A 7,674-nucleotide genomic window follows, 5' to 3' on the forward strand; every position below is an offset into this window, starting at 1 on the left:
CGTGTTCTACTGTGATAGAACAGACCACTAGGACATTGGTTTTTGTACTGTATATTACTGTGATAGAACAGACCACTACATTGGTTCTTGTACTGTAACATATATATTACAGTGATAGAACAGACCACTAGGGCATTGGTTCTTGTACTGTAACATATATATTACAGTGCTAGAACAGACCACTAGGGCATTGGTTCTTGTACTGTAACATATATATTACAGTGATAGAACAGACCACTAGGGACTTGGTTCTCAAACATTTTAAGCTGAGACCCCAAAAATACACTCGTCTCAGACATACAAAAAAATGCATTATGAACAAACTATGTAATAGTGAACATTTAAAATATCTACAAGCTTACAACACATTGTTCTGAGTTTTTTTCTTTAAACAAAACTCATTGCATTTAACACCTTTATTATGTGACCTTTTATGGTGGTAACCGCTACACTACAATTGCTACACATTTCTACAGAACCTGTGGATATCCATGTCATTCTGGGCATAAACAAGAAGTTGAATATTTGAATGATATAGCACACATAGAGGAACTGTAGTGGTGAAACCTTTATTAAACAAAAACAAAAAACATAATCATTTCCCCCAAGGGATAAAAGGGGATCTGAGTCTATAAAAACACCCCTATAAATACACAAAACTCTGTAGAATATAAACATGTAATCAAACTAAGTGACAATGTACACTGTCTCCCTGGTATCTACCATATTATATACTATGATATTGTAACACTCTAAACAACACACGTCAACACACAGTGAACAGCTACACAAACCCAGCAGCGTGTCAGCACTTTACTGCAACATTATTTACTGCATTTCAATGAACATAATATTTATTAGATGAATATGAATATGTTAAATCCTGACAAATGTGGACAGACACAGTGATGCTCATATTGTACTACCAGTAACTGAGTAGGTAAATGAGCTGGAGGGAATAATGCTATATAGATTTTAAAAATAATCATTTAATTCCATCATGTTGAATAGAAAATAAGATCTAACTACGATAAAACAAAAATCCACGGAACTGCCGGTGGAGGAGCGGCAGCTCCCGGCAGTGACTGCCGGTGGTGGAGCGGAACTGCCGCGGAACTGCCGGAGGAGGAGCGGCAGTCAACTTCTTTTTTCCGCCGATAAAGTATAGTTTTGGACCATGACGGAGGCGCGCCGACTCAGTAGACCTTGAGGCCAAGGAGTCGCGCGTGCCCGCGACGACCGGCCGATGGTCTACTAGTCGACTAAGCACCGTCCGAGTTATGTACCGATAGGCACAGAATCGTAAATAATATTGGTGGGGACTGCGTTACACAAACGCAGCACACTCCCAAAGCTGGCGCCGCCGGCAGCTCCGCGGAAGCTGCCGCTGCCGGAAAATGCACTCGCTGTCCCTCCCCGTGTGAACACAGCCTTTACCACATACTGTACAATTATAGGGCCTTTTGCCTGTATGAGTCCTCATGTGTGTTTTTAGAAAAGGTCTTTTCACCTGTATGCATCCTCATATGTGTTTTTAGCTGACCACTTCGACTACATCCATGGCCACAAACTGTACAAGTATAGGGCTTTTTGCCTGTATGAGTCCTCATGTGTATTTTTAGATCACCCCTGCGAGCATAGCCTTTACCACAAACTGTGCACGAAAAGGGCTTTTCACCTGTATGCATCATCATATGTGTTTTTAGCTGACTACTTTGACTACATCCATGGCCACAAATTGTACAAGTATAGGGCTTTTCGCCTGTATGAGTCCTCATGTGTATTTCTAGAACACCCTTGCGAGCATAGCCTTTACCACATACTGTGCACGAAAAGGGCTTTTCACCTGTATGAATCCTCATATGTGTTTTTAGCTGACCACTTCGACTAAATCCATGGCCACAAATTGTACAAGTATAGGGCTTTTCGCCTGTATGAGTCCTCATGTGTATTTTTAGATCACCCTTGCGAGCACAGCCTTTACCACAAACTGTGCACGAAAAGGGCTTTTCACCTGTATGCATCGTCATATGTGCTTTTAGATGACCAATTCGACTACATCCATGGCCACAAACTGTACAAGTATAGGGCTTTTTGCCTGTATGAGTACTCATGTGTATTTTTAGATCACCCCTGCGAGCATAGCCTTTACCACAAACTGTGCACGAAAAGGGCTTTTCACCTGTATGCATCCTCATATGTGTTTTTAGCTGACCACTTCGACTACATCCATGGCCACAAATTGTACAAGTATAGGGCTTTTCGCCTGTATGAGTCCTCATGTGTATTTTTAGAACACCCCTGCGAGCATAGCCTTTACCACATACTGTGCACGAAAAGGGCTTTTGCTTTTCACCTGTATGCATCCTCATATGTGTTTTTAGCTGACCACTTCGACTAAATCCATGGCCACAAATTGTACAAGTATAGGGCTTTTCGCCTGTATGAGTCCTCATGTGTATTTTTAGATCACCCTTGCGAGCACAGCCTTTACCACAAACTATACAAGCAAAGGGTTTTTCGCCTGTATGAATCTTTGTGTGACACTCCAGATTTCCTTTTCTATTAAACATTTTGTCACATTCTGTACAACTAAAACTTTTCTTCCCTGTGAGACTCATCATGGAGGGAGTTTGTTTCGATGATTTCAGGTCCTGGGACAGCTTGCGCTGTCCTCCCACATCTTGTGTCTTGTCTGATTTCAGTGTGTTTAAAGCTGACTGATCTCCCCTAGTCTCTTCCCACTCATCACTGTCTTCAGTGTCTGATTCAGAACAGTGTGAAGAGAGGAGCTGGTCAACACTAGTTGGTTGTGATGTTCCACAGTCCTCTACATCAGCTTGTGTATTCATGTGTTCAGTTGATGTGAAGGGTACAGGCTCTGTCTCTCTGTTTTCATCATCATCTATACTTTTCACTGCTAGTAATGTCAATGTTGACCCACCAGCCTCTTCTGGTCTTTCAAGTAGCTCCTCCTGTTCTTCTTTAATCTGTGGAGGTTCTGGTTCCTCCTGGACCAGATTGGGGCTCCACTCCTCTTCAGGTGAAACCTCCCCTTTACACACAGGTACGTGCAGGAAGTCTAGGAAAAAGATACAATGAGACTCTATAAAAGGTTTGAATCTTGTACCTCCACTGCAGCACCTCAGTGACCAGTTGTAGCTAGAAAAAGTATCAACAATGGTGCTGTTAGATAGATGCAGGGTTCCATGCATTGATGTAGTCACATTGTTAATGCTTAAATCGATGACCCGATTCATATTGGTTCATATTTACACCCTCAGTACCGAGCCACTTTCACCAATAAAATAAATAAAGACAGAGTGCTTAAAACTTACTGAGATCCAGGTGGTCTTCAGGTTCCTGTTTAAGGTGGTCTTCAGGTTCCTGCTTAATAGAAACAGTCCTGGCTGGAGAACTGATCTTCACCTGCAGACTGGACTCCACAAACTGGTCTGGAATGAAGGAATACAATACGCACTTTAATAATAAATAAGGACTTTGATGTGACATGAATAAGGACTAGACTATATATAGAGACTATACATATTTATAATATTAATCTTCTTAAGTAGTAATAGTAATATTGTTACTGTGAGGTGGAAACCTATTATGTCCAAGATGTTACTTTTCAGAAAATATCAGATCAAAAGCTTGTAGATCGTCTATTTTTCTACTTTTGTGTGACACTGTAGTATGGTGAATTAGGGCATTAATTTACCCCAAAAAACATACAAAAAGGTTAAAATATGGGTTTCTGCCCAACAGCAACAATATGCAAAAAATCACACCCTGTGTGAAGTGGGCGGTGTCTTGCTAGCTAATCACAATACTGAATGGAGTCAACCAATCATGTACAAAAAATAAATACATTTATTGAAACACTCTTTATGATGGAAGAAACCATAACTTAAAAAAACAAATGTATGTTTTTTTTTAAAGTTATGGTTTCTTATATAGGGCTATGCACATGTGTCATGTGACACTGGCCAATCACAGTCCTGAATAGACTGTGATTGGCCAATCACGGTGCAGGGTTAGGCGGGTACATTTTTGGCCAATCACAGTGCAGGATTTGTTGTACAAATATCCAAACCTCAATTATAGGGGCGGTTTCACCGCCCAAAAAGGAAACACAGCTGCTATAATAGAACAGTGAGAATCATGTAGATCTCAGGATTCACATGGGAACGGTGTGGCTCCAATGATGATCTCTGACTTCATGTGATCACATGCATTAAGACTCTACATCGTGGAGACACATTTACATCAATTGGATTCCATAACACTGTGTGTGTGTGTGTGTGTGTGTGTGTGTGTGTGTGTGTGTGTGTGTGTGTGTCACAGCAGTGGGCTAAAAGTAATGATCCCCAAACACAGATCTACAGCCAAACAACACCCCACCATGCTGTGTCATACCTGCAGTGTGCAGTTTGATGTTTAGCCCCTACGGAACCTCTCCCTCCGCTAAGTAGCTCCGAGATGAGGTCCCTCGTTGGTTCCTGCCGTTTGCGGTCGACATTGTCGCACATTTTCCAGTTTTACATGTTTCTTACCCCTTTCTGCACATCGTATCCAAAAAGCAAAGCAATTTTGCATTAGAAGATGCAATTCAACATTTGACCAGTAGGGTAATCAGTAATGTTATCTCTACGGGCGCAACTCTTGCGCAATGTCTTAAAAACATGTAACCGAGGCAAATTAAATACTTTCTTCAACTCGTTGGAAGCTGTTATGTTCCGCTAGAACTTAAAACATCTGAGAGAGTGGCGCAATTGCTTTGCTTTTTGGATACGATGTGCAGAAAGTTCAAAGGGGTAAGAAACATGTCAAACTGGAAAATGTGCGACAATGTCGACCGCAAACGGCAGGAACCAACGAGGGACCTCATCTCGGAGCTACTTAGCGGAGGGAGAGGTTCCGTAGGGGCTATTTGATGTTGTGTGTGTAACAGACATACCTGCAGTGTGTAGTTTGGTGTTGTGTGTGTAACAGACATACCTGCAGTGTGTAGAAGATCAATGTCCATATCAAAATCAATGTCCAGCAGTTTCTTTTGTTTCTCCAGCAGAGTTTCTAGTGTCTCTATCTCTCTCTGGAAGAGGTTGCACATGAACTCTGCAGCCGCACTGAGGCGCTCCAACACAAACACTCTGACAAGCTTCACACAACAAACATCAGCACCACACTGCTGTTTGTCCAAAACACACAATATCTCCTCTCCCACCGACGTCATGTGTTCATTTATCTTCAGCCGTAGAGACTCCATTGTTTTTACCTCCATTATGAGAAGTCTTTCACCTCCTTTAAAGAACGGTTTTCACCTCCTTTATGAGACTGGTTTCACCTCCTTTATGAGACGTTTTTCACCAAGATCACAACACGGAGTAACTTCCGGGTCAACGTGGCACTTTCAATGTTAAATTCCAATATGGCCGCCGTGTGAATAGGCTGCTAAGGGGGCGGGGCTTGAGACGCACACGCACACGCACGCACACGCACGCACACACACACACACACACACACACACACACACACACACACACACACACACACACACACACACACACACACACACACACACACACACACACACACACACACACACACACACACACACACACACACACACACACAGACATTTGCATATGGCTGGCCGGCCCACTTGCCACAGCACAGATAATATACACACACTTCAGGTGTGTCATTGTCCCAGTGGGGCAGACAGAGAGAGGTCTGTTGAAAAAAGAGAAATGTATTGAAAAAAAATGTTTAGATGGCTTTTCCCAAGCTGTATGCCAAAAATAAGGTAATTACAGGTGCTGACAAAATCCACATAAATAAAAACATGCCGTGAATAATTATGTTGTCCGTGCCGTTTATAAAGCCCCGCACCCTTTTTTCAGCCAGCGGGTGTCCTGGCAACAACATGAGACCAAAATACTTAATTTTGTTGTGCCTTTTCAAGTCAAATGTATTCATCAACGTGTTTATGTACATTATGCTACATCAATGTTTAATAATAATAATAATTATTATATTTATTCATGATAATAATGTTATAATTATTATAATAACAGGAACTACTAGTATTTTGGTCTCATCTTGTTGCCACGCCACCTGCTGGCCGAAAACGACCAAGACTCTCCCGACTAAAATTGGCAAGACACACCATCTCCACCTGATTACAGGGGGTGAGACACGGTAGTAGGCTATATCATCATATATAGTAGTCTGAACTAGTCTGTTTGGTGGAGAGTCACCAAACTCCTTTTATTTACTGACAAAATCATTTTTCCGGGATCCACACAACTGTTCTGTAATTTTAAAATAAGTTGCCAGTTGTGGAAATGGCACCCACACAACTTTATTTGAATGTGATTTTCAGCCACCAGAGGGCGGCATGTAGCAACAATCTGTCTATCCACCGACCCTTTTACATCTATAAAGGAATAGAACAATCACAGAACACAGTATTACAGATATCAAGACTCCCCATAAGGTCAACTAAATACCATACAATAAACATATCCAACTCAACAAAAATGAATAGCAATCACAGTAAGCACATTTTTGAGGATATTGGTCTTTGCATTGGTACAGCTGGTCATGTGACCTCGACCTGACATGCTGAGTCAGACAATGAATGCCTGGCTCCAAAGGCACTTTGATACAAGCGCCAGGCAGGACACAATGGGGTTACGATTGGAATCCGACACCCTTCCACTTCACTACGGCGGCAGTGGCTCAGGGGTAGAATCAGAATCAGAATCAGAATCAGTTTTATTGTCACATCACAGGTTTACAAGGTAAAAAAGTGGGTGAAATTCTTTTTTGTACATCGTTCCCATCGCAACGTTAGTTTCCATAGAAAGAAGAGGGGGGGGGGAGAAGAAGAGGGTGGGGGGCAGGTGGGAAGGAGATCAAAACAAGAGAGCAACAGAAGGCCAGACAAGTTATCTACATATTTACAAATTACCTGAGATAATAAAAAAAAACTAAAAAAACTAAACTAAGGTGCCTGAGCATAGCAGCAATGTATTGTATACTGTGCATGTTACTTATACTGTGCATGATAGACAATGGACGTTAAGGTGCTTAGAGGAAAAGGAGCACAATAAAAAAAGACCCAAAAAAAGTCAGTGCGTTATACAAGGGATTAAGGTGCAAAAGGTCAGTGCGTGTCCACCTAGAGTGGACTGACCCTAGTATAATCCGCAAGTAGCTCCATGAGGGAGTGCAACAAAAAGTCATTAGTACCTGGTGTAGTCCACAGGTGTGTCCGAGGGGGGGGCTAAAGTCCAAGTCATTGTCCCTGGTATAATCCACAGGTGTGTTCAGGAAGAGCCAGAAAAGTCTGCGCCGCCTGCTGTCAGGCTGCTGAACTCATCCAGGCTTATGCCCCATTCAGCATTCTGACAGCAGCTGGATTGAAACTACACCAAAACCTGGTGGTGGAACTCTTGATACTGCGGTAGAGCCCCTTGCCCGGTCGCGGTCGTTGTAGGGGGTTGAACAGTCTGTGACTTGGGTGGTGCTTGTCCTTGATGATGCGCTTGGCTTTGACCACGCACCGCTTTTTGTACAGTTCCTGGAGCGCTGGGAGCTCGATTCCCATTATCCGCTCTGCCGATCGCACTACTCGTTGTAGGCTGATATTTTCTCGGGCAGTGC

The 7,674-nt window shown here is 42.6% G+C and overlaps 1 long non-coding RNA gene across 1 annotated transcript; it reads right to left on the reverse strand.

Moving 5' to 3' along the window:
• Positions 1-629: 629 nt before the first annotated feature.
• On the reverse strand, positions 630-5,362 carry LOC308098048. The gene is made up of 3 exons (XR_013934254.1): positions 5,002-5,362; positions 3,339-3,455; positions 630-3,082 (listed from the first exon to the last, which is right to left on the reverse strand). It is a non-coding gene; the product is annotated as an uncharacterized lncRNA (long non-coding RNA).
• Between the last annotated feature and the right edge of the window lie 2,312 nt (positions 5,363-7,674).

This window comes from Gymnoscopelus braueri (assembly GCF_963280865.1).
Source record: "Gymnoscopelus braueri genome assembly, chromosome: 13".
Taxonomy (NCBI): domain Eukaryota; kingdom Metazoa; phylum Chordata; class Actinopteri; order Myctophiformes; family Myctophidae; genus Gymnoscopelus; species Gymnoscopelus braueri.